Source organism: Cervus canadensis, chromosome 7 (assembly GCF_019320065.1).
Source record: "Cervus canadensis isolate Bull #8, Minnesota chromosome 7, ASM1932006v1, whole genome shotgun sequence".
In the NCBI taxonomy this organism is placed as follows: domain Eukaryota; kingdom Metazoa; phylum Chordata; class Mammalia; order Artiodactyla; family Cervidae; genus Cervus; species Cervus canadensis.
In genome coordinates, this window is record NC_057392.1 from 5,322,955 (window position 1) to 5,350,311 (window position 27,357).

Consider the following 27,357-nt stretch of genomic DNA (forward strand, 5'->3'; position numbering starts at 1 on the left):
ACAGAGTCATCTATATTTAATAATTCCCCCTTTAAAAATTTTAATTCCTTGTCTCCCCAAATAACAGATATATAAATAATGAACTTATTCTTGTGTATCACTTAAAATTGACTTTAGAAGCATCTAGGTTTTATTTTCATCATTCATATAACACGTTTAAAGACCGCTTTTAAAATTTAAATATTTTAAATGTTTCTTATTAAGCTTGTTTGCGCTGTTCAAAATTATCTCCAGAAACCCATTTATTTTTAGTTTCAAGCTAACATGGAGCTGAATCCACAGACTTTTCAAAAAATTCTTTTGTTGTCTGATGGCGCCACACCTATCATATATATGATTTTTTAAAAGGAATCATCTCACTTTTATAGCAGAATCATCTTAGAAGTTTATAAAAGTTATACATTTATATAGAATCTGAACAGGAAAGGCCATCCAAGTGAATACCCCCACCCCACAATTACAACTGTCTTATTTAATTTTTGTTTTAAAAGTCATATTTTAATCTAATGTTCTTGCTACATGGCTCAAAAAAAATCTATAAAACATGCAAATTTCAACCTACCTGTATTGTATCACTTAATGCAGTGCTAGCATGACAAGACACTCAGCCATTTTTATGTAAAGCGATGGAGACCAACTGATTTCACCGTCTTCTTGCTCTCAAGTTTTAGATGCAATTGTCACACACACACAAAACCATACGCAGAACAGCTTGAATGTACTGTGATCACGAGAACTGAATTTATCAACAGGAAAACAGGTTTGAAAAAACAAGTTTCTCATCCAAGGTTTCTCTGAGGCTGCAACCAAGAAGGTAGTGTGTTGAATTTTTTTCCCTTCCTCCTCTGAGAGTTCAAAGCCCGGAGCTGACCACTGCAAAGGCCACTGTCATATTTGCTGAAAATCAAACCACTGATACCAAGCACTGAAAATACGAATTCAAGAACCAAGTTGCTTGCACATCATGGAGTGCATCAGAGTTAAAAATAGATTCCACCTTGCCTCCTACCTGCATAATAAACATGTAAGTTTCAAGTGTTTAATTTGATATTCACATTAATTAACAATACAACATACATTATTTAAAAGACAGCAAATGCAAGAAGAAAGGGGAGACACCATCTGGTAGCAGAGTTTAGTTGTTGTTTTTTTGTTTTTAGGGTTTGTTTTTTTTTTTTGGCTTTGTTAAAAAAAAAAAAGGTAAAAATCTATTTTGAATGTGATGAAAAGCAAACATCCAGAAGCAAATGAATCGGAACTGAAAGGTGATGGTGAAATAGCTAAGGCTGTAATGAGGCAAAAACAAGTCTTCGCTACCAGATGATATGGCATCCCGAGCATTTACATACTCACATCTGAAATACTAGGCAACGTGTAATGAATTCTCTACACAGCATGCACACAGCACAGGCACGGCTAATCCTGCCTGCCATCTTAGGCTCACAGAAGCCAGATACGCACTGCATGCAGCACACGAGCTCTGGGGAAGGAGGAGGCAGGGGACAGCTCACCTTAAATGCGGTGTCTGATTAATGTTGTAAGTGACATTGCATATCAGCCTCAGAGTCTTGGTTCAACTGAGTAGGAGGGAACAAAGAAAAATGTCATCAACTGGTGATGCAAGATGAGCCCAATCACTAAACACTGTTTAGCAAACTCCAAATTCTGCAACCAGGCAGTAGAAGGCATTTCATACAGTTCAGCAGAGCTGCTGCACAATGACTGGGTCCTTCTGCTTCTGAGAATCAAACGGTCCTTTTTTGCTAAGGAAGAAAATAAGCTGGAACGAACACTGTCATATCTTCTTCTTGAAGAAAGCTTTCAATACAGTATGTATCTGGCTCGGGATGCATTTTATAGACTGTTGATTTCATAGAATTGCTAGCAAAGAACAACAACAAAAACAAACCTTTTAAAGCTATTACAAAGTAAAGAGTCGTATTATAAAGGGTGTAGCATTTCTAGACTATTTTTCAGAATCCTAACTGGTGCCGGCAGGCTTGTAGAAGAATGCATGATCAGCTGTCTGTATCCGTGCTATAACCTCTAACCACAAGTCGTGTAAATGTATTCTGCTAAATGTATCTGCAGTGCAGAACAGCAGATACCTCTTCATCAGAATGGTATGAAAATGTGAATGAATTTGCTTAAACTTAGAAGCAGAATAAAAGCAGTTACAGAAAGATAAATTAATGCTGAGTTCCTTTGGATGTCTAGCTGACCATCACGAACAATAAAAGCTGTCCTTAGGACACTGACCTAAATAACGTTAAGTCTTGCAACAGCATACTGTACTTGCTCAGAACCTGGGAAATGCAAAATGATTTTTCTCCTTTTTCCCCCCTCCAAAAGCTAAATTGTTAAGTAACAAGTCATTCACAGGAATGCCAAGAGGCTTTGTGTGTATGTATCATGCAAACTGTATGGGAAGAAATGGTGTTGAGCTGACACGGGATGTTTCTTTGTTTTACTTTGAGGCTTATCTTAGCTAGCTCCCACGATGACATTGACATCATGGAGGTCAGAGCTGACACTGGGGTGCTATCCGTTTTATGAGTGAGATGTTTTCCGAAAATTAAATCTCATCTACTCAAACACCGAATTTCATGTCTTCTTCAATATCCCCTCCCTAACCCCGCTGCTCAAGATTGATGGGCTTTACTTTGGCTGTATGTAATAAATTGGAATCACCTTCTGTAGAGGCTCCGATACATAATCATAGGAATTAAATTTTTAAAGAAAAAACCTTCAAGAATCCTTAGGCATTCCCTTTCAGTCTTTCATATCAACACACACACACACAATTGAAGCTCAAATTGCAGTGAAATGTTTAACATGTGGAACAAAAAATGTGGAAAGAGCTGCTTATTCAGGATTTTGAAGAAATGCCTAATAAGCAAAGACTGTTTTGCTACAAAACCAGTGTCACCATGTTCCCAAAGAGAGGAAAACAGCATAGCCTGCTAGAAAAATTTCCTCCAGATCCTGCCGGCAGGTAAAAAATCAGAAAAGCATTTCATTTATCATGCTGTAAAAAACATGAAGTCTTTTATTTTTAAGGAAATAGACCAGATTCTTTTCTACTCTTTCTTCAGCTACAAAGAAACCATACCCACCCCCACCCTTAGATCCTGGATGTAAGCCAACATTTTCATAAAATGCTATGAGACTGATTTTGAGTATATAATACTATGTTTTTCTTCCTCATATTTCTCCAGAAGTCTTTAATTGCCTATTGCATCACTAAATATGCTAACGCTCATTAATTTCAACATGTACAAAAATGAATCCATCTTTTCTGGGGTTGCCTCTATTTTCTGTAAGGACTGACTGCAAATAATCAGATCAGCAAAACATTCCAGTTCCCCGTAATTTTTTTAAAGGAGAAAATGTATTTGAACATCTTAACCTAGGTACTAGGTTTCACAACCGGATCCTTTGTTTCTAACTCTCATTCTGTCTCCTTCCACAGCACCCAAGCGATTTTTAGCTCAATGTATGGCAAGTGCCCAACCTACCTCTAACCTGTACTCTTTAAAGTCTCTGAGTTGGGCTGGCCAGATGGTCGGTCATACCTGAACCACACTGAGTCCTCTTCTCTTTGGAGCACATTTCTCTCCCACAACTATTCCAGAAATAAACGTGGCTTTAACGGAAACAGTAGCTTCTGGTCTAATACCAATGGTGGAGCCATCTTCCCCACCCCCACGGCAGTGCTCTATGAGCTCGGGTTAGCACTGACAGCAACAGAAAATTAGAATGGAGTGTCCTTAGGCTAATTCCTTCTTTACTATGGCAGATGAGAATTAGAAAGACTATAGCGCTCAATTACAAGCTACCAGTTTAATGTATGGTCATCTATAAAGCAGAGTCCTGGGAGTGGGGTTGGAGGAGGTTGAAGCGAAGACCTAGGCATCTAATGCTCTTGGTGTCTGTCCAGATATTCCTCAGCAATAACTCAGACATTCACATTAAAATACTCACAAATTGTCATGGAAGTTAAATACACACGATATGGAATCTACTCTGGACACACAAAATGAAGTCGCTGCCTCCTTGGTCTGAGATAATAAATGACAGTGACAAGGACAATAATCCATATCAGCTCCCACAAGGTGAGTGCACAGTGTTATATCCACTTTGTAGGGGCAGGGTGGTGAAGATGGGCAGGTCCCTGACTACTGCTCGGAAGCCAGGTGCCAGGGCAAGCGGTTTCCAAACCTCCCTGTGGGGTTCTCTGTCTAGTCTTCTGTCAAAACGAGTCTAAAAGCCATGTATTGGTTTATTTTGTGAAGTTCCAAAACTTTCAACGAACAAATGTAGCTCATTTACCAAACTTGCTTGTATTAAACAAATCTGAACTGTAGTTGAGAGCACCTAGATGGATGAGCTTGTTTAGACAGACATTCTCGACTAGTAAATCCTGTTTTGCACTTAAAAAAAAAAAACAAAACAACAAGCTCATGCCCAAATTACTTAAGCTTTGTCATGATTACAAGTGGCAAGGGTATGCGCTCACTTATGATTTTTAAAAATTGCCTGCTTGTCAACCTCCTCGGGGCATAGGCACAAATGTTCATTTATCAGGCAAATGCCTTTTCCATGATGAAAATTTTAACCTGTTTTTGCCACTTTGATGAGTCAAGCACAAGGAACCCAAAGTAATCTGGCAGGAGCAGGCTGGAGAAGGACAGAGCTAACAGTAAGGGGTGCCTCTTTTATTTTGATTAATGCTCTTACTTGCTTACAGTCTCCTTCTACAGTCTGAGTTCATTTTATTTTCAGTCCTGTGGGTTCAAGTCAAATTGCATGACTTATGCAAAGTACATAATTCAAGTATGAACAAAGTTTGACTCTGTTTAAAAAAAAACAAAACATAAACTCAGGGCACTGAGTCCCAGAGGAATCCTTGGTTTATAAACATTTGGATTGGTTTGCACATTTCTTTGCTCCACTCACTGCATTGAAAACTACAGCTGGTTTCCGTTTATACCTAATATAGATATTCAACATTTGTGGGTAAATTTGTTACCAGGTTCAGCTATTCTAATCTCAATTTTTAAAAATAAAATGTTTACCAGATGTAACATTTCTGCTTAAGTTCTTAGAATTTAAACATTTTTATGAGGTTGCTTTTTACTTTTGTTTGTAGGATATTCACAGAAGCAACATGGTGACAATTTACCGGTGACTAAACATGCCTTTGGATGATATTTTAGCCTAAATTCTTAGGAAAGTCCAGTGCTACTTTAAACATCTACTTTTTGCCTAAAGATGTAGGCGGGAACTTCTGCTTTCTACTTTGATCAGAGCTAAGTCTACAGTAGCTACCATTTATTGAAAACCTATAATGTACTCAATATTTTAGCTGTCTCTGGTAGCTCAGCTGGTAAATAATCCACCTACAATGCAGGAGACCCTGGTTCTATTCCTGGGTCGGGATGATCCCCTGGAGAAGGGATAGGCTACTCACTCCAGTATTCATGGGTTTCCCTGGTGGCTCAGATGGTAAAGAATCCGCCCATGCTGTGGGAGACCTGGGTTTGATCCCTGGCTTGGGAAGATCACCTGAGGAGGGCATGGCAACCCACTCCAGTATTCTTGCCTGGAGAATCCCCATGGACAGAGGAGCCTGGCGGGCTACAGTGCATGGGGTGGCAAAGAGTCAGACATGACTAAGCAACTAAGCACAGCACATATTATTTAATTCTCAACCAATAACCCTGCCAGATGAGTATTAGTTATCATCACCTTTAGGTGAGGAACTAATTGAGATTACCAGTCACACACAGCAGAGTTAGGATTCAAACCAAGTCCAGTTGATTCCAAAGTCTGGGTCTTTCCACCAAGCTAAAGAGGATAAAACCTGCTTCATCCACACTCTGCCCTGATGTAAGAATCTTGTTACTGCACAGACTTGCAGTAGAGAAGACTTCCGCTCCCTGGAGCCAGGATCATCCCTGTTTAGATGAAACAGTTTCAACTCTCCAGGCTCTGGGAACCGTGGGTACCAACTGCAGACAGTTTGGACCAGCAAGTGGAAAAGAATAAGAGAAGAGGAATTAACTAGACCATGTTGGAAAATTAAGGGTAGAAACCAGGATAACAATTTTGGTCAGAGATTTGTCATCATTTGGAAATGTTTTATCAGGCGAAATCAGTGGAAAAGCTTATGTATCCATCTGAACAAACTACTTCACATAATGAAGTCCTGTCTTTCTGTGGTACAGATGAGGAAACCAAGGTTATGAGAGATATGGTCATTGGCCCAAGATCACACACTTAATAAGTGAGTTTACTCATTCCCTGTATTAAAATTTTTCTACAAGCCTGCATTTGTGGGTAAATCTGTTATCTGGTTGTTAGATGGTCCTAATCTAAATTATCAAAGAAAAATCAGTATAACAATCAAGATGGACCTGGTTTCTACTCACAAATAGTATTTCTGTCCTAAACAGATAACTTAAGTCTGTATGATGAGTTCCTTCCCCCAAAATATTTTATTTTTTAATTTTTAAAAGATTTTTTTTTTAATGCAGACTATTTTTAAAGCCTTTATTGAATTTGTTACAATATTGCTCCCATTTTATGTTTTGGTTTTTCAACTGTGTGGCATGTGGGATCTTAACCCCTGGCCAGGGATTGAACTTGCACCCCCTGCATCAGAAGGTGAAGTCCCAATCACTGGACCACCAGGGAAGTTCCCCTAACACATTTTTAAAATGAACTTTTGAAAAGTCTAACTTTTGAATGGGAAATTTTCCTCAACCAAGTTTAGTGTTTCAAGTGCATCATTTTAACGATTAATTCTTTATGTGGACATCTGCTTTTGCCCCCATTTAACATCCCTTCCAGCTCTGAAGGTTTGGGATTCTAAAAAATCCAGCCTAGCTTGCTTCCTGGGTTGGTTAGTCCAAGAGCTGCACTCTGAGCCTTCTGCTTTCAAGTTATGTGGCCAGTTGACTGTCTCGCTCACTGGCAGTAATTCTAGATGGCAACCAGAGAGCTTGCGAAGGGGGCTTTCTAATCAACTCTATGAGCTCTAGCCTGCTCAGGATAGAAATATAAGAGGAGGATTATCTCTCTTGACGCTCTGAAGGCAGTAGAACAAAGGGTTAGATAAATGGACGAGCATGAGGAGTTTGAGCTCCAAGAAGCCTGCTCCAGTTCTTTTGTTGCTATTGTTGAGTCACTCAGTCGTGTTTGACTCTTTGTGATGCCACGTCGGCAGCACGCTAGGCTTCCCTGTCCTTAAGCATCTCCCGGAGTTTGCTCAAGACATGAGCTTTCTCACTTTAATCCATCAGCATCTATATAAGATGTGAGCAAGGAGCACACATTTGATGGCAAGGACTGGGCAGCAAGCCCTGGGGACCAAACTGAGGTTACCCTCAAGGAAAGGGCTGCAGGGAGAAGGGAATGTGAACCATGGGGTTTTCGACTGAGACAAAGTGGTGACTGACTTTGTGTTTCCAGGGAGACTGTGGTAGACAACATCCCACTTCACCCTCATCCAGCCCAGACTCTCCTGTGGGAATACTGTCAGCATGGCTCACCATCATTTTCAATATCACGACCTCAGCTCTAGCAGGAGATTGCCCCTGCTTTCACTCTGCAGTGTATTGGAAACGTGGCACTAAAAAGGATTTTGCCTGCCCACCGAGGCCAAAAGCATTCCTGCATCCTTAGTCACACATTTGTTTGCAGTCATCATTGTTTGCCACTCCCCAGATGGAGAGCAAATGGAACAACAGGGTCTTCTAGATCCTGAACTGACCAAAGACATTCAGCAAGAAGGCTGAATTTCTTCTTTCTAGAGAGACTGGCAACTAAGTTGAAGAGGGAAGGTGGGGATATACATGAAGATAGAGAAGGAAGAAATCTTACAGACGGGGAAAATCTATCCTTATATGAGAGGATAATCCTCTCCTAGTATCTATGTGTATCCTGGGCAACAAATATTCCACGACAACCTGGGAACAAAGTCATTTGCTTTTTTTTCGCTCAGATAAATGACTTTGTATTTCAGAAAGGTCATGACCATCAACCTCTTCTCACCAGAGCAGCTTAACAAACCTCAGTGAATCTTTACTTCCTTTGCACTAAAGATAAAAGCACAGTACGTTTTTGTTGTATTGAACTATCTGCCTTTACTCATGTCTCTCTCCCACAGCAAATAGAGTATTGCCTAACGCGATGGAGGGACTTCTATGGGTAGGCTCTGAATTGACCAAATTAGGGGTCCTTTCTCTGCTCCCAACACTCCCAGTGGAATCCTCAGCTTTGTCTCCTGAAACCACTTCCTAAAATGAGAAAACTTCTTCCATGAGTTAAGGAACGGATCTGGGGACTAAAAATACCTATGGAAGTCTTTCAAGTTCTTAATTACTTGTTTACCAAGGTGGGGGGTGAGTACAAGTTGTCTGGTGAGCAGACCACAGGCTATGTTTACATCTGTCCCTCCTAGCATAGGGAAAGGGGAGACAGAAACTAAGAGTGGCCTGATGATAACACCACGGCCTCCAAAATGTGCCTCAACATTTCCCCGCGCTATCAGTGGCAGAGCCTGTTACACGGAATTACAGGATGGGCAAGGCACTTGGGAAGATGTCATCTAAACTCTTTCTTGAAGGGAGAAGAAAATCAGACTCAGGGAGTGTGATATCTGAAGACCTCAGCAACCAGGATAAAAGCCAGATTCCTAAATTACGAGTATTCTGCTCTTTGTAGTTCAACACATTGGCTCAACTAATTAAAAAAAAAAAAATCCACCTTTCACTTAAACAGATGCCTCAAAATAAGTGAGTTAACAAATAGATTGCAGTATAGACGGTTTGTAACTTCTTTCCCAGTTCCTCCCAGAAGAAAATGTTTAGCTATTTAACTTTTTTAAAGCTCAATAGAACATAATTTTAAGCAACAATAGTAAATTTTAGGCAAAAATATCACCTGGGACCCAGTATCATTTGAGAAGTATCAGAGAAGCAGACTTGATTGCTATATTAAGTCAATCAGATTAAGCTCAGCCAGCTGAAGTAGCCTTTATCCTATTTGGTTTGCAAAGAAAAAAAAAAATCTCATGAGTTAGCATTAGCAGCTAAAAATAAGTTGCAGGTTTCATTTTCCGTTGTTCAGTATGGTTTTGAAACCAAAAGGTGCAAAACTAGAAGATTCACCAACGCCTACTGAAGATCAACAACTCAAATAGTCCCCTTTCGGGCACGGCGTCCTGATTACAACTCATAGCCAGGTCCGAGACACGTACACTTAGGCCCCTCTCCCCATGGTCTCTTGAGATGACTGCCCCTAATAAATAAGATGCGGCAGGAAATTAGGGGCTGAGGCCGGTCCTGGGGGGACAGTGGCTTGTGTATGTTTCTTGTCATATCTGGATAGGATGCCAGGTAGACAGCGGCCCCCACAGGCACAGCTTTGATCTCAGATGGTGCTGGGGACCCCTCCACAAAACAAGTGAGTAAATAATGCTAGAATTTCGCTCAGATGAGGCCCTGAAGGGAATGAGCACAGCGGGGAGCCATTGACCTAAATGCCCCAGGGACTTGTGCAATTCCCTACTGCGAACTCCGGCAGCTCACGATAAATTTAATTTCAAAACTGTCTTCCCAGGGCCAAGTCTGGCAAAAAGGTGTTTGACAGAGGCGCAAATGCTTCAGAGGGAAGGCAGCCATCTCAGGCTGGGGCGTTCAGCTGTGGCACGAGGCCCGGAGAGAGCGGGGCTGGTGAGAGAAAGCCCTCCGCTGAATGAGACGGGTGGGAGGGGGACGCAGAGAAGGGTTAATCTCCTTCCATTAGAGGAGGGGCCCTTTGGTGAAGGTGAAGAGAATAATCTGTATGAAGAGCAGGGAAGACAAAGAGCCATTCCAGAGAAGAAATTACTGTGCTGGGGCTGGAAGAATGATTCGTCCTAGATTTTCACTGTGAGGCCGTTTCTTAGATCTGAGTCTTCATCTCGCTTTGAAGTTACAGCCTCTGGGTGGGGGAAGGGGGGATCTTCACATGCAGCCCTGCAAGACTTGAGCTTCGACTGCATCTGAGATGGGCCAACTCTGATTGACTCAGAGATGCAGAGGGTGAGGCCAAAGCCACTAGGACGGCGCCTTAGAAGCTGAACCATAAATTAGCAATAAACAATAGGAGTTGCTCACAAAAGAGAAGCCAGTGGCTGAATCCCCCTTTTTTGGGGGTGAGGAACAACCTCCCTCTTTAATTAAACAAACTTTTAAAAAGTTGTCTTTAATAGTTTGGGGGGAACTAGTTTACGATTCACAAGAAGTTGCAAAAACAGTAGAGTAGCTGTATGATGTCACCTATCTTCTCAGAATGATTTTATCTTGTATCAATACTACTGTAATACATTCTCTAAACCAAGAAAGGAATACTAATACTGGTACAACACTGTTAACTGAGGTACAGACTACTACTTCAGATTTTAGCAGTTTTTACATGCACTTGTGTGTGTGTCTAGAGTTCCATGAAATTTTATCACATGTGAAGATTGCAGTAGCTGTCAACACAATCCTGATACAAAACTACACCATCACCACAAAGAAACCCCCTGCACTACCCCACCATAGTCACACCTTCCCCCAAGCCTAGCCCCTGGCACTGGTCTGTTCTCAGCACTGTAATTTTGCCCCTTTGATAATGTTATTTAAATGGAATCTTGCAGTCTGTAACCCTTTAGGACTGACTTTCTCTCACCCAGCAGAACTCCCTTATGAGCCATTCAAGTTGGATGGGAAGATGTGACTTTTTATTGCTGAATAGTATTCCATGATATGAATGTATCACAGTTTGTTATCCATTCACCCACTAAAGGACATCTGGCGGGTATTCAGTTTTAAGCTAGAACAGATAAAACAGCTATGAATATTCATATGACTGCTAAGTCGCTTCAGTGAAGTCCAGTTCTTTGTGACCCTATGGTGCCTCTGTCAATTGAATTCTCCAGACAAGAATACTGGAGTGGGTTGCCATGCCCTCCTCCAGGGGACCTTCCTGACCCAGGGATCGAACCCACGTCTCATGTCTCCTGCATTGGCAGGCAGGTTCTTGACCATTAGTGCCACCTGGAAGCCCCATTTTTGAAGGTACTTAGGTTCATTTGTGTAAACCTACTGACTCGATGGGCATGGGTTTGGGTAGACTCCGGGAGTTGGTGATGGACAGGGAGGCCTGGCGTGCTGTGATTCATGGGGTCGTAAAGAGTCGGACACAACTGAGCGACTGAACTGAACCGAACTGAACTGAAGTTATCATTTCTCTTCTGTAAATATCCAAGAGTGGGAATATATGGTATGTGTATGCTAACCTTTATTAAAAACTATCAAACTCTTTCAGAGCAGTGCACCATTTATACTCCTACCAGCAATGTATGAGTGATCCTCTACATCCTCGCCAGCATTTGGTAACATCAGTATTTTTTTTAATTTTAGCCATCCTGATAGACTCATCGGGGCTCATTTTGATGGTCCCCAGTCAAGATGGCAGTCACTTGTGGGGCCTTCAGAGCTTGACTGGTGTGGCTTCAGGTCTCTCTCACTGTTCTAGCTTTCCAAATACTGTCTACACAGTAATGTGTGCTGTTTGGCATTTTGATGATGGAAAACGAGGCTCTTGATACCTGAGGGTGAGGCCTCAGGTTTGTCCAGTTGCTCCTGACATCAGGAGTAGGACTTCATCATCTGGGAGTGTTGGGTTTCTTTAAGGCAGTATTTCTTGGCCCAGCAGGCAGACTTGATACCAGTGACGTTCACTCCCATGGAGTAATATGAAGGCCATGATATAACAGCCATGGGGCGGGACAGACTTTGCCTGGGCTGGGGTCTTTAGCCAGAGAAGCTTTAGCCAGAGACTGTGTAGGTGCTTTTTATTCCCAGAGTTAGTACCTTATTAGCATGGGGTGGGGGGGTGGTGGTGGGACACAGAGGCAGCACAGACAGGTAAAGACAGGACCACCAGTGGCATTTGTTGGATGTCAGAGGCCCCACTGAACACTTCTTGCCCTTGGACCTCCTACTCTGTTGACTGCTCGAGACTCTCCTGCAGCATGTGGACACCTTGTCTGGATGTCATGGACCTCTGATTTCCTCTAACTCCCGAGAGTTAGATTTGAGGCAATGCTATCACCACCACAGGGAGCTTCCCAACCTAGGGATCCAGGTCCTGCCAGCAAGTAGAATTCCATCTGAGTAGCAGAAGGTGCCTCAGCCAAGGAAGGTGTTCAGATGACCAGGGAAATGGGCTTTGAAAAGGGCCAACCCCATAGGGATGACTCAAACTGCCCCAGCCATGTCTGGAAAGTCAGCCTCCATCTGCTGTACGCCTGATTCAAGGGAGGTTGTGGGCCTTCCCAGAACCCATACCCATCAAGATCCTGCTTCCACACATTTGGCCAGGAGATCAAGAATCAGGAGGGCAGTGATCCTGCATGAGGACAGCCAAAAGATAATGGAGACCCTGCACAGAAGCAGGGAAGCTTGGTGATCCTAGGTGGATTCCCTCATGCTTCTGTATGGAGGACGGATGCTGTGAAGGTGCTCCTCTGGGTTCTGGCTCTTGTGCTTCATCTGGTGCATTCACAGGAGATGCATGTGAACTTGGGCATCTAGATGGAATCTAGATGGTGTCTTACAGAACCTAATCATGAACTGGGGACTGTTGGGGGCTGAGCAGTCTGTGGAGGCTGAACTTGAGGCTGAACCTGAAAGCCAAATGATGGTAGTCTGATGACTTTGAGAAGCGTTATGCAGATGGGATGGATAGCCACACTTCCTCTTCAAGGTGGTGAGAATTTTAGAATTTGGTTGTTGTTTGTTCACTATGTTCTCTGGTGTAACAGAACATTTTCCAGGTTTCCATTCTTGGGGACCTCTTCTCTGACTCACCGCTCCATTTGGTCATGTGCTCTTACTTACCTCCCATCAGAAGGCAGCCAAGCACATAGCACCTTTCAGATACAATGAGGTAGGTGGAGATGGGGGCAGTACTTTGCCTGACCATGAATTTGGGTAGTGAGACTCCATCCTTAAGGCTGAACCACGGCAGCGCCCCTCAGCTCTGGCTTTGTTTTTCCACTCATGCCCTCCTGTGACCTATTTGCCCACAGTGTGAATCTTGCTCTGTCCCTGCTCTGTTCTCTTGGCTTCTGACTCTGGAACCCACCTCCTACTTGGCTCTTATGGCTTGGATCCACATGGCTGTCCTACGTCTTCCTCGGACTAAGTGTTATCATCTCGGTGCTCAGGGCACAGGTTAGTCTCTTATGGTGTCCCTCACAGGGTCTGGGCTGCCCACACGTGTCCTGAGATATGCCCTGCCTGTCAGAAGGCAGATAAACATTCTCTGGTAGCACCAGGGGCTCACTTTGGGATCAGTCTTCTCACAGTGCCTTGTCTCTACTACTGTAACAGAGAAGAACAAATCTGACTCCATATTGAAGCTATTCCTCCAGCGCTAACACTTGCACTCTGTTGCCCGTGCTTAGGCATGCTGGCTTAGCACTTTGTGAAAAAGAATGCTGCCAATAGTCCAAAATGTACGTGATATCCCATTCTCAAGACTGTGACCTTTAAAAGTGTAACACTTCTCCATTCATATAGAGATAAAAAGTTGCATAATAGAGAATAACATTTGTCTTGCTGGAGGTTTATAGGAACATTGTGACCAGATCTATGTGGAAGGCTGCAAGAACAAAGGATTCCAACATCGGGATGTTTGCAGCAACCAGTCAAATCTGTTCCTGTTTTAGTATAAAAGAAGCCTGAACTCTAACTTGGGTAAGATGGTTGCTGGCTTTCTGAATAAAGTTGGGATTCTTTGACCCAACAACTTATCTCTCTTATTATTGTCCTGTTGTGCAGTAAGCAGTATAAGCTAGGACTTGGTAATGCTACCCAGGGGTTGGGTGGATCCAGGCCCTTCATCACTCAAGTTCTAGTTGCGCCTCTGCCACTAGATCTCTGGGTAACAACCACAAGGGAGTAAATGAACTATTCTGTGGCTCCGTTATCTTATATTTACAGTAAAGTTTCCAAACTCCCTAGCTGATAAACTTTCAACTGGATCAGATCATGATTAAGGAGAAATCTAAAATTCAGAAGCCAAAAAACACCTTTAAGTAAATTCTAGTTTGGATGTACTAGCTTACAGTTCCTTGACTCTTTTCTGTCTAGCAAGTGTTGCTGAAAAATGAGTGTCTATTAAATTGAACACAGTATTATCAATAGTCCTCAGGCCTTAATGTGCATACGGACTGGGAAAGTATATTAAAATACATATTCCTAGGCCCCCTCTTCAGAGCTTTCCATGCCACTGGGACCTGGGAACATGCATTTTAACATGAGAAACTGAAGGGGACTTAGATTTTGAAATAGACATTGGTAACTTTTCAGGGGTTGATTTATGCATTAGGAACTTTAAAAATAGGCCATTTGACCTACTGATTCAATTCTAGGAATTTTCCCCCAGATGTCCACCAAGATTTATTTATAAGAATGTTTTTACGTTTATAATAGCAGAACACTAGAGGCAATAAAAATGTACATAAAAAAGAATGGATAAATTAAGATATATCCATGCAATGGAAACACAGCCATTAAAAATAAAAATTTCAAAAGATCATTTAGTGACTTGGAAAAATGTTTACAACATAATGTTAAGTGGGGTGAAATGATTCAGTGACTTGGAAAAATATTTATAACATATATAAAATTTAAAAAGAGGCATATAAAATAGCATTTCAATAATGTTCAAAAGAAGAAAAGAATATATATGAAAAAACTGACAAGAAATACATCAACATGTTAATATTGAATTGTTGCTTGGTTGTTGGATTATTGGAGATTGTTGGTCTCTTCTTGATACTTTTCTTTATTTTCCAGATTTTGTATAGTGACTAGTTATGGCTCTTTTTATTTGAAAAACAGTGCTAATTTTTTTTTTAAAGTAAAGAAAAAGAATTTGATTCATGAGGAATGAAAAGAGAGGGAAGAGAGATCTCTTAGGAGCCTGGTCCAGCCATGGCCTTACTGCTGCAAGAGGACTTGGAAGACAGACTGAGTCTGGTGCTGGGGTGAATTTTAAGCTACATTCTCTTTTGCAAAATACCTTGGTATAGTCAATGCCCAGGAATTTGGGTCAACGAGAAAATCCTTTTCACTAGATACTACTTTCTTGCTACATTTGAAGATAACAGACTATAGGAACAGGGACGTGGAAGGGAATTCAGTTTGAACATCTTTACTACTCTTGAGTTGATCTCATGCTTGTTGCCTCTGTGTATAATCCCTGTGGCCTCACCCCAGAACACCACGCAGACTGACTGCACTCTGCTTAGGGGCTTCTGGACAGATGATTGGCTTCATTCCAGCTTGGGAGACTACACCCAGGGCCAGAGCTTCCATGGAGCTTCCAGCCTCCTTCCATGGAGGCTTTCAAAGCCTCCTCTGGCCAATGCACTGGGAGCCCCATTGAATGCCAGGAAAAATCTTTTTTTGGCAGACAGATGGCTCAACTCTACCTTCTCTCATGGATCTCAGTGAATCCCAGGTCAAACCTGAGTAAGAGTAGAAGCTTCTTGGTTAGGCCCCTGGCCTAGGGGGCCTAACCTTTCCAAATGTCCTTGAAATTTTTACACCACATGCTTTGGCTAGTTAGGAAATGGTGCTCAGGATTTCAGGTGCAAGTCAATTTAGAAAGACCAATAAATAAATAAAATGATACTTGCAGTATTATTAGCAATATCAAAATTCAAACACCAATACTGATCATAAAGACAGTAATTGTTTTCATCAACCTAACTTGCCACATATTTTCCTAAGTTGTCCAAACCATTTCACATATATTACCTTACTTATTCTGACAGAACCTCAGCTTTACACTTTTAAAAATACCATTTCGGAGGTGGGAGGAAGCTATAAAGTTCTGATGAAAACCAGAGGCTTGAGTTAAAAACAAAACCCTGAAGTCTTCAGTGTGGTGTTTTCCAACTGCGTTCTTGACAAGAAGTCAGGGGATTTCAGCATGAGAAAGCATGAAGCCCCATTACCATGAATGCTCAGCTTTGGTGACTGTGACGTGGCCTGATTGCAAAATCTTCCAAAGGGAGTAACAGAACATTCATAATGCTGACCCAGGGCAAGAGGGGGGCCTGTACTTCTATGCCCTGAAAAGTATAATACTTTTAACCTGGGGTTAAAAATAATCAACTGGTCTAAGCACTGCCTGCATCAGCCAACTGTGCCCAGACCCCATCTGAATCAATAGGCATGACCTAAACTCTGAAAAGACTATATAGCCTCACATTGAATTGTACCCCTCATATGAATTTGAGAATGGGAAAAAAAAAAACAAATGTATTATATATATATTAAACTGAATCACCTTGCTATACACCAGAAACTAACACAACATTGCATAAATCAACTATACTTCATGGCAACCCACTCCAGCACTCTTGCCTAGAAAATTCCATGGATGGAGGAGCCAGGTGGGCTACAGTCCATGGGGTCACAAAGAGTCAGACGTGGCTGAGTGACTTCACTCACTTCAACACAAATTTTTAACTAAAATAAAATATAAAATTATAAGTTAAGGAAGCTTGAGAAAGTCTAACTTTTCCCATAATATCTACTTTGACGCATTTTTTAAAACGTTGAAGATCAAAGTATTTACAGTGTGCTCATTACCCCTGCTTCACTGGTGGGTCTGTAGTGTTAACCTAGCATGCTGTACCAACCCTGTGGAGGGTTTATGTTGATGGCAGTGAAATTTTGATTTGGTGGTGGCACACCTCTCTCTGCCACACTAGGCAGCTAGACATTAAAAATCAAGTTGACCCCAGCTCACTCCCTCACTCCTATGTCAATTCCTGCAACCAAGTGCTTTGAGGAGTCATTCTCACATGGAAGTTGAAATTAACAACCTGTGACTAACAGTCTCCCCAGTGAATAGACCCTGACTCCTTTTCCTTCTTGACCATGGTCTTGGCCCCGCCCATCCTGGCAGACTCCTTTAGGCTTAGACATGTAGCAACAGATCATTCCCACTCTACTCCAGCTTTTGAAACCTGGTACTTGTTCTCAGCTTACTCCTTGTGGCTGCTCCCTAGTTGCAGGTCCTGGGCTCTCCCAGTCAACCTGGTCTTATCTTTAATTTTCTCCTCTAACCCAGCCAGCTCTCCACTCAGTAGGTTCTTTTGGGACCCACCAAACCAAGGAAATGGACTTTCAAAGGTTGAAGCATTTTTGCAACAAATCAACTCATTCTTCTATCCCACTCCTCCTGATGTGAGGGGACTGGGCGGGGGCGAGGCAGCAGTAATAGGAGATGAGGCCAGGCTTTGAGAGCTGTGTTAAGTCAGTCAGTAACTGGCCTTCCCACACAATGGACAATGTGTATTCTTCAGGGTGTGGGCGTGAGTGCCAGAAATGTCAAGTCCAGGAGTAAAATATAATCCAAAACCAGAGTGTCTAGCCAGATATTGACAATGAAACTAGAGAAGTAGGTACCAGGCAGCTCAGGCAAGGACTGGAAACCATTTTTATAGTATGTGTGCTGCTAAAGTGAGCACATGCAGTCCATTTTTATTGGAGATCTTTATGATGCCTTGTGGCCATCATAAAGGCACCACCATATGGTTTCTGATATTTTCCAGCAAGGGGGATACTGCACCAAGACCAACAATGATGAAAAGACTACATAACATATAAAATTAGATCAGGGTTCTTCAAACAGGGCTTATAACCTTACCACTCATGATTGCAGTAAATGTTTTGCAACTTTTCCTGAAAAGAAAAAGCTAGAACTATACATCAAATCCTTTGGGTAGCATTAATATCCTCAGCTGGAGCCTTTTTTAGTCTACTTTCCCATGGTTCTCTTATAACTTGGTTTCAGGATCCCATCTTGTCAGGAATTCTCCCCTCTACCTCCCAATATTAAAAATTATGCCAAGATCTGGAGCAGGGTAGCTTCCCAAAGCCCCCAGGAGCAAACAGAACTGTGAGCTAAAAAAAAAAAAAACATAAAAAACACAACCCACAAAGAGCTTTCTTAGTGACCACTAGGAGAACAGAATTCTATTGGATAATTCCTACAAGCATGACAGAGCCAGAATGGTCTTAAATCAAAAGGACCCTGGAGGGGGAAAAAGTCCGGGGAAGAATGCCCTTCGTGGTTCACTGGCCACTGGTGGCCTAGTGGTGCTTATGTAAAGGCTCAGCATTAGAACAGACAGTGGCATCTTGAAAAATCTGCTCTTTGCCCACTCTTTACCAAAAAGTGTCAGTTATATTCATATAATTCTAAATATCTGATCTCTTTTTACTTCCCCCACTGCTTCATTCTGCTATCCTATCTTTGAGCATCTCTAAGTTCCTCATTATGCCTTGCAGAGAGGATAACCTCTTCTTCAGAAACACTCCAGAGGTGTTACTGGGAAGTGGCTGCCTGCATCCAGGGACTACATTTCCCAGACCCCTTTGCAGTTAGATGTGGTCACGTGACTAGCATTTTAGCCAATAGAGTGTGAGTAGATGTGTCCTGGCCACTTCTAGGCAGGGGCCATAAAAATCTCTATGTGCACTTTTTCACACTCTTTTTCCTCCTCCACTGGGAAGTGGAAACAATCCCAGGTGACCTTTCAAACAACATATAGCAGGAGGTGGAGCCTCTCTCAACCTATGTCTCTGAATGAATGTGTGACCTCTACTGTTCCATGACCAAGAAATAAACTTCTATTGTGTTTGAGTGATTATACCTTTTTCAGTCTATTATAGCAATTAGCCTATCTTAACTATTACTATTATCCTCTTTGATACAGCTGTTATCGTTGTGTGCAGAAGTCCCTGTGCCTTCTTCCTTTTCCCTGTACCTTACAACAAAATAAAAGAATAGATTTAGTCAACTAAATGCAAGCAGCCATTAGGGACAAATGACACTCACCAAATCAATGGTCACAGCGTTCAGATCTTATAGCCAGAAGAAGAGTGGTTTAGCAGAGCCTCACTTCAAGACAACCTGATATATTAAGATAAAATAAAAATTAAAATATAAGATCTACAAAACAGATGTATTAGCATGCAATGGTTAATCTTCAAAGGGTGTTGTCAGTTTACAAAGGAATCTGCCGCTCTTTTCCAGTAAGCGACAAGCTTCTCAATTACATTTATAACATAAGATACATTTTAACATACCCTTACCCCATCGTTATAAGACAGAATTTATAAAGAACAATTCTACTTGGCTAAGTAAGCTATACAAAGACTAGATAAAGACTCAGGAGATGACTTTGGATGCCAGGAGAACTGGGTATGAGTTCTATGTCTGTGTGCTCTGCAATTCTTACGAACATGTTAAAACTTTTCTCGTGGGAACTTAACTTTCTTGGGTAGAAACTTCCAGAGCTTGTAAAATTATAGGTTACACAAAGACTTAAGCTTGTTTCAGTGAAATTAAAACAGACATCAAAGATACATTATCATCAGTCTCTGTGTTTCGTATCATCCCAGATGCAAATGGCACAGGCAGGAATGAAAACAAGCTCTCTGAAAACAGGGAGATGACACAGTGGAGGCGCACTGACTGGAACAACCACAGACAACCTGAAACACGCTGGGTATGGATGGCAGGTTGCGGTCATTTTCTTACCAGAGCTGCCAACTTTTAGCAGGTTAGGTGCAAAAATACCGCTTGACAGCACAGGGCACATATTTGCCTAGAATGGGGTTTATTTTTGTTTCTGATGACTTGGTATAAGATCCAGGAAACAAACATTTCAGAACTCTGAACAAACATGCTGGCCGTCCAAAACAGAGCACTAGCGGGGAAGGACGAAGGGGAAACAGAACAAGAGGGGTGACGGGGAAAGGCACAATGTGGGCCCTTTCCACCAGAATTTGGCCTTACTCTGTGTGTGTGTGTGTGTGTGTGTGTGTGTGTGTGTGTGTCTTTTTTTTTTTTTTTTCAGAGGAAACGCGTCCTGGTCTGGGCCTGTGGAGAAGAGAAAGATCAGAGACGTCCCCTCGGTGCCGTGTTTGGAGGGTCTCCCAGATGCAGTCCCCACACCCTCCCCCTGGGCTGGGGCCTGCCAGGTTGCAGGTGTCAGGGAACAAGATGGCGCCCCACAGTGAAGGGCGCGGTGTGAGGGGGTCTGGGGGCAGCCTTCACTTACTCCGAGGCGCTGGCTCCTCTGAAACCCAGACGCTGCCAATTCCCTGGGCTCAGGAGTTCTAACCGCCTTCTTGCTCTGGGTTCTTCACTTCTGGTCGAGATCAGCTTCACATATTTTTCTGATGATGTCACCCATTCTGACTTCCTACATTCTGAAAGTTGATCTATAAGTAAAACCTTCCGTGAGGCTTCAAAACAAAACAAAACAAAACAAAAGCAGCAGCATAAAAGAAAAGCAAGGTGTGCTGTAGGGCGATGGAGAGGAGGAGGAGAGAGGCAGTTGCCTCCTTATTTTGAGATTTGCTGCAGCCTGCGAGTGCCACTCCCCAGCCAGTTTCCTGGCTGCAGAGGGAGGCCAGTGGCCGGGCGTGGGTGACGTCAGGGCCAGGCCTGAGTCATCGCCAGCGGCCGGTCTGCCCTGCCACTCGGAGGGGGACAAAAGGAACCTTTGATGTCCAGAGGCCCTCCTCTCGGGACACTCGCCTGTACGAGCAGCAGGCCAGAACATTCCTGCCGCCTCCCCACCCCCGGCCGCCCTTCCTACTTCCGGAACCGTCCCAGGCAGATTCAGCAAGGCCTCCTCAGGGGACATCGCCCTCCTGCATGGCAGAGGCAAGGCCGCTGTCTGCCAAAGAAGAAGCAGGGGAGGGGGTTTCTCTGGGGATTTCTCACTGCACCCTTCGGCATCCCCCACCTCCCACTTCCCTCTGGTGCCACCGTACCCAGGGAATCGCAGTGGTTCGAAAGGAATGCGGGAAAGGTGGAAGGTGCCTGTCACCCTCCCTGGACCGCACACAGTGCTCGGTGTCTCTTCTCTGCCTTTGTGCCCTGACTCTGCGCCTCTGCACCCCGACCTCTGGGTGCCAGCGTGAGTTGGTGCTGCCTGATTCAAGGGGACTCCTCTCTTTAAGAGGGGGATTTATATTCCAGTGCCTGCCACAGGGTGCAGTAAACTCACGGTGAATACATGAATGATAGTTTTAAAATAAAATAGTAGAGAACATGTATTGTGTACTTGTAGTGAATGTTGGCGCTTCTGGGCTAAGTGCTTTTACAAAGATTATTTCATTTATGGTTTTCATGACAAAACTATGAGGCAGGTACTGTTATTATCCCCAGCTCTACAAATGAGGTGCTCAGAGAGATTAAGACACTTCTCTGAAGACTCACAGCTAGTTGGTGGCAGAGTCTAGGTTGTCTGATCTCAAACCCTGTGTTCTCAAGCATGATGCTGAGTGGCTGAGCAAATGAAGGAATATAGACCAAGAGCAACCTGTCCAGGTGAGGGGAAATGGGAGTAATGATGGGGCTTGAAACCTAATCCTACAGGGAAATAGTGGAACAATTAGGTACCATCTGTCTACCGTAGGAGGCCTCAGCCTCTTCTGATGGGTCAACACCACTTCTGAGGCTTGGTGGGATACCCAGCGTGGCCAGGGGGGTAAGTCCAGTCAGGTCCAAGTGGCAGTGAGGAGCCAGGAGGTTTGGTGGCATGTGGTGACTGCAGGGTCTGAGATCACAGTGGACAGGAGCCGAGTCCTAGACTTGTCTTAATAGCCCTGCGGCCTCATGGGTGTAGGAGGGGGGGTGAGTGCAGCTCAAGGCACGAGCCTGGGGAAGACGTCAGGACAGGGAAGGGCTTTCCCTGGTGGTCCAGTGGCTAAGACCCTGTGCTCCCAATGCAGGGGGTCCAGGTTCAATCTCTGGTCAGGGAACTAGATCCTACGTTTCGCAACTTTTGCATGCTGCAACTAAAGATCCTGCATGCCACAACTAACACCCAGTGCATCCAATTTAAAAAAGAAAAGGGAAGACATGAGAGCATTCTCAAAGACCGCAAGACTTGGAGAACGTGTTGGAACTGCCATCTGGTTTCAAAGCACCAGGAGATGGGAGTGACAGGAGCCAGAACTGGATCTGACAGTGGCAGTCACAGCCCTGAGCGCTGCCCTGCCAGGAATCAGCCGCCCTTCTGAGATGGAGTGAGAGTCCTGTTGGGAGCTGTGCTGGGCAAGGGCGAGGAGGGCTGGCAAGAGGAGGACATCCGATGATGGGGCTATCCGGGCCCTGGATAAGAATGACCTTGGCGGTCCCTTCTCCCGCTGTGGCTCATAATGCTGTGGTTTATACTTTTCCGTTATTCCAAGAGGAAGACAAAAGCCAGGACTTTTCAGCCCAGTGGGCAGTGGGCAGGGAGATGCTGGTGGCCTCAGTAAAGCCACTCCGTGGCTCTTCCTTCCACCGTGGGGCAGGGCATTCAGTCACGGGATCCCTCTCCTGGGCTCAGGAAATCGATGCCTCTGTTCGATGGGGACGTTGTGTTGTTACCTTGTTCCTGGAACCACTGCCAGTTGCCACTCTGAGGAATTACACCTGTGCTGCGGAGTCTGACTCCCCAGGCAGGTGGAATTAGCAGAAGTGAGTTTCAGAAGGGAGAAAGCCACATGCTTTGGATGGAGGGAATAGCAACAATGGACCGGGATCACTGTCAGCGTCCGCACAGAGCCTGACCTTGGGCCGGGGAAAGCGCTGGAAGTTCCAGTCATTTTTTGGCACAGGTTTGCTGATTCTTTTCTTCTCTACAGAAAATGTCTCTGGGCACCTCCCTGTTGTTTCCCCAAAGGCTCAGTGGCCGTGCTTGATTCACATACACGGGTGTTTATGTCTCTAATTAGATGAACAGAGACTGATTATTTTTTCAGTCTACCTTGTGGGATCAAGAAAATGTGAAGAGAAAGATAAAGCAAAGACGGAGAAACGATGAGTAGGCACCAAGTGAAATGCCGCTTGCATTGTTTGCTGTGGGGGTTGATTCTAACAGTGAGGATTAAATCAGAGAATTGGGCCAAACATCTATTTGGGGACACAGAGGTGTAAGTACAGTGACACCCCTAACCTCTATCCCATCTGGAGAGCCCTCCTCTTCAGTGCAATAAATGCAGTCATATACTGGGAATTAAAAAACAAAAGCAAAGACTGAGAAGACTCATCTATACTTACTGCCTCCAATTTCTCTCATCTCAATACCTTTTTAAAAACATTTTTTTTATGATTACAGTATAATTTTTATGTCAAAAAGTTAACCCACTTACAGTGTACACATCAATGGATTTTAGTCTATTCACAGAAGTGTGTGATCCATAACCTCATTTTTTAAAAGTATTTATTTATTTACTTAATTTGCTTGGCTGTGCTGGGTCTTAGCTGCAGCATCCAAAACTCTTAGTTGCAGCATGTGGGATCTAGTTTCCTTACCAGAGATCAAACCTGGGCCCCCTGCAATGGAAGCATGGAGTCTTAGCCACTGGACCACCAGGGAAGTCCATATAACCTCATTTGAGAACATTTTTATCATCCCCAAAAGAACACTTGTGCGCAGTAGCAGTCATTCCTTATCTGCCTCAAATCCCAGCACTGGGCAAACACTAACCTTCTGTCTCTATAGATGTGTCTCTTCTGGACATTTTGTACACATGGAATCATGCAATATGTGACCTTTTGTGTTTGGCATCTTTCATTCAGCATAGTGTTCTTGAGGTTCGCCCATATTGTAGACTATATCAGTACTCCATTCCTTTTCATGCCCAAATAATATTCCATTGTGTGATTACATTACGTTTTGTTTATCCATATATCAGCTTATGAACACATTTTGAGTTGTTACAAATAATGTTGCCAAGAACATCTGAGTACAAGTTTTAATGTGGATATATGTTTTCATGTTTCTTGGGTGCATACCAAAGAGTAGAATTCCTGGGTCATAAGATAACTCTATGTTTAACATTTTGAGGAACTGTTAAAGTGTTTCCCAAAGAGCTGTACCATTTAACATTCCCATCAGTGATGTGTGAGAACTCTGCTACTCCACATCCACACCAAAAATCTTATTGTCTTTTTTTCTGGATTTTAGCCATCCTACTAGGTATGATGTAGTATCTCATTTCGGTTTTGATTTGTATTACCCTAATAACAGAGTTTTGCCAAGGGAACGCACTCATCATAGCAAACACCCTCTTCCAACAATACAAGAGAAGACTCTACACATGGACATCACCAGATGGTCAGTACTGAAATCACATTGATTATATTCTTTGCAGCCAAAGATGGAGAAGCTCTATACAGTCAGCAAAAATAAGATTGGGAGCAGACTGTGGCTCAGATCATGAACTCCTTATGGCCAAATTCAGACTTAAATTGAAGAAATATGGAAAACCACTAGACCATTCAGGTATGACCTAAATCAAATCCCTTACAATTATACAGTGGAAGTGACAAATAGATTCAAGGGATTAGATCTGATAGGCAGAGTGCCTGAAGAACTATGGATGGAGGTTCGTAACATTGTACAGGAGGCAGTGATCAAGACCATCCCCAAGAAAAAGAAATGCAAAAAGGCAAAATGGTTGTCTGAGGAGGCCTTACAAATAGCTGAGAAAAGAAGAGAAGCTAAAGGCAAAGGAAAAAAGGAAAGATATAACCATTTGAATGTAGAGTTCCAAAGAATAGCAAGGAGAGATAAGAAAGCCTTCCTCAGTGATGAATGCAAAGAAATAGAGGAAAACAATAGAATGGGAAACAAAAACAATGAGATCTCTTCAAGAAAATTAGAGATACCAAGGGAACATTTCATGCAAAATGGGCACAGTAAAGGACAAAAATGGTATGGACCTAATAGAAGCAGAAGATATTAAGAAGAGGTGGCAAGAATACACAGAAGAATTATACAGAAAAAGATCTTCATGGCCCAGATAACCATGAGCCAGATATCCTGGAATGTGAGGTCAAGTGGGCCTTAGGAAGCATCACTACGAACAAAGCTAGTGGAGATGATGGAATTCCAGTTGAGCTATTTCAAATCCTAAAAGATGATGCTGTGAAAGTGTTGCATTCAATATGCCAGCAAATTTGGAAAACCCAGCAGTGGCCACAGGACAGGAAAAGGTCACTTTTCATTCCAATCCCAAAGAAAGGAAAGGCCAAAGTATGTTCAAACTACTGCACAATTGCACTCATTTACATGATAGCAAAGTAATGCTCAAAATTCTCCAAGCCAGTCTTCAAGAGTATGTGAACTGTGAACTTCCAGATGTTCAAGTTGGATTTAGAAAAGGCAGAGGAACCAGAGATCAAATTACCAACATCTGTTGGATCATCAAAAAAGCAAGAGAGTTCCAAAAAAACATCTACTTCTTCTATATTGATTACACCAAAGCCTTTGACTGTGTGGATCACAACAAAGTGTGGAAAATTCTTAAAGAGATGACAATACCAGACCACCTTACCTGCCTCCTGAGAAATCTGTGTGCAGGTCAAGAAGCAACAGTTAGAACTGGACATGGAACAACAGGCTGGTTCCAAATTGGGAAAGGAGTACGTCAAAGCTGTATATTGTCACCCTGCTTATTTAACTTACATGCAGAGTACATCATGCGAAATGCTGGGCTGGATGAAGCACAAACTGGAATCAAGATTGATGGGAGAAATATCAACAACCTCAGATATGCAGATGATACCACGCTATGGCAGAAAGCAAAGAAGAACTAAAAAGCCTCTTCATGAAAGTGAAAGAAGAGCGTGAAAAACCTGGCTTAAAGCTCAACATTTAGAAAACAAAGATTATGACATCCGGTCCCATCACTTCATGGCAGATAGATGGGGAAACAATGGAAACAGTGACAAACTTTATTTTTTGGGGCCCCAAAATCACTGCAGATGGTGACTGCAGCCATGAAATTAATAGATGCTTGCTCCTTGAAAGAAAAGCTATGACCAACCTAGATAGCATATTAAAAAGCAGAGACATCACTTTGCCAACAAAGGTCCATCTGGTCAAGGCTATGGTTTTTCCAGTGGTCATGTATGGATGTGAGAGTTTGACTGTATAGAAAGCTGAGCACCGAAGAATTGATGCTTTAGGAATGTGGTATTGGAGAAGACTCTTGAGAGTCCCTTGGACAGCAAGGAGATCCAACCAGTCAGTCCTAAAGGAAATCAATCCTGAATATTCATTGGAAGGACTAATGCTGAAGCTGAAACTTCAGTACTTCGGCCACCTGATTTGAAGAACTGACTCACTGGAAAAGACCCTGATTCTTCGTAAAGATTGAAGGCAGGAGGTGAATGGGACGACAGAGGATGAGATGGTTGGATGGCATCAACTGACTAGATGGACATGATTTTGAGCAAGCTCCGGGAGTTGGTGATGGACAGGGAAGCCTGGCGTGCTGCAGTCCATGAAGTCGCAAAGAATCAGACATGACTGAGTGACTGAACTGACTGACTCACCCTAATAACTAATAATGTTGAGCATCTTTTCATGAATTTATTGGCCATTTGTATAACTTCTTTGAAGAATTGTCTATACCAATATTTTATTGATTTTTAAATTAAATTATTTGTCTTTTTAATTAATATTTTATGTATAGGAATTCTTAATATATTCTGGATACAAAATTTTTATCAGACATATGTTCTACAAATACATATCCCTGTCTGTAGTTATTTCTTTTTCTTTATGGTCTTTGAAGGAGAAAAATATTTTAACTTTGATGAGATCTAACTTATCTACTCTTTTATCATTTGTGCTTTTGATGTCATACCTGAGAAACTATTGTCTAACCTAAGGTCATGAAGATTTACACCTGAGTTTTCTAAGAGTCTTAGTTCTTACCTCTGGGTCTATGTGCACATGCATGTGCTTGGTTGCCTCAGTCATGTCCAGCTCTTTGCGACCCTGTGGGCAGTAGCCCGCCAGGGTCCTCTGTCCATGGGGTTCTCCAGCAAGAATATTGGGGTGTGTTGCCATGCTGTCCTCCAGGGAATCTTCCAGACGTAGGAATGGAACCCACATCTCCTGCATCTCCTGCCTTGGAGGGCAGATTCTTTAGTGCTGAGCCACCGGTGAAGCCCTCTAGATCTATGATTCACTTTATTTTTTATGTAAGGTAGAGATCCAAATTCATTCTTTTCACATGGATGTCTATTTGTTCCAGAACCATTTGTTGAAAAGACTACTATCACCAGAATTCTGCACATCTAAAACTGATCTAAAATTCTAAAAAGTTATTTTAAAAATAGTCTATTCTTTCCCCCATTGAATTTTCTTGACCTTTGTCAAAAATCAACTGACCATAAGTATTAGTTTATCTCCGGACTCTTCATTCT

At 42.8% G+C, this 27,357-nt stretch overlaps 1 protein-coding gene and 1 long non-coding RNA gene across 9 annotated transcripts in view; one reads left to right on the plus strand and one right to left on the minus strand.

The window, feature by feature from the left end:
* Nucleotides 1-20,862, minus strand: part of ZBTB38 (zinc finger and BTB domain containing 38) — a 77,535-nt gene extending 56,673 nt beyond the window's left edge. For 4 of the 8 annotated variants that reach the window (XM_043474238.1, XM_043474242.1, XM_043474245.1 and 1 more), the window contains exons 1-3: nt 20,195-20,862; nt 18,967-19,041; nt 1,512-1,577 (exon numbers count right to left, since the gene is read on the minus strand). The gene's annotated coding sequence lies outside the window, so the exon portion shown is untranslated. Of the gene's footprint in view, nt 1-562; nt 1,119-1,511; nt 1,578-18,966; nt 19,042-20,194 lie in introns of those variants that run through there. The other 4 variants (XM_043474251.1, XM_043474241.1, XM_043474247.1 and 1 more) reach the window with 2 other exon arrangements.
* On the plus strand, nt 1,707-5,287 carry LOC122445258. Its single transcript, XR_006270493.1, has 3 exons — nt 1,707-1,829; nt 3,941-4,115; nt 5,153-5,287. It is a non-coding gene; the product is annotated as an uncharacterized LOC122445258 (long non-coding RNA).
* Nucleotides 20,863-27,357: the final 6,495 nt, after the last annotated feature.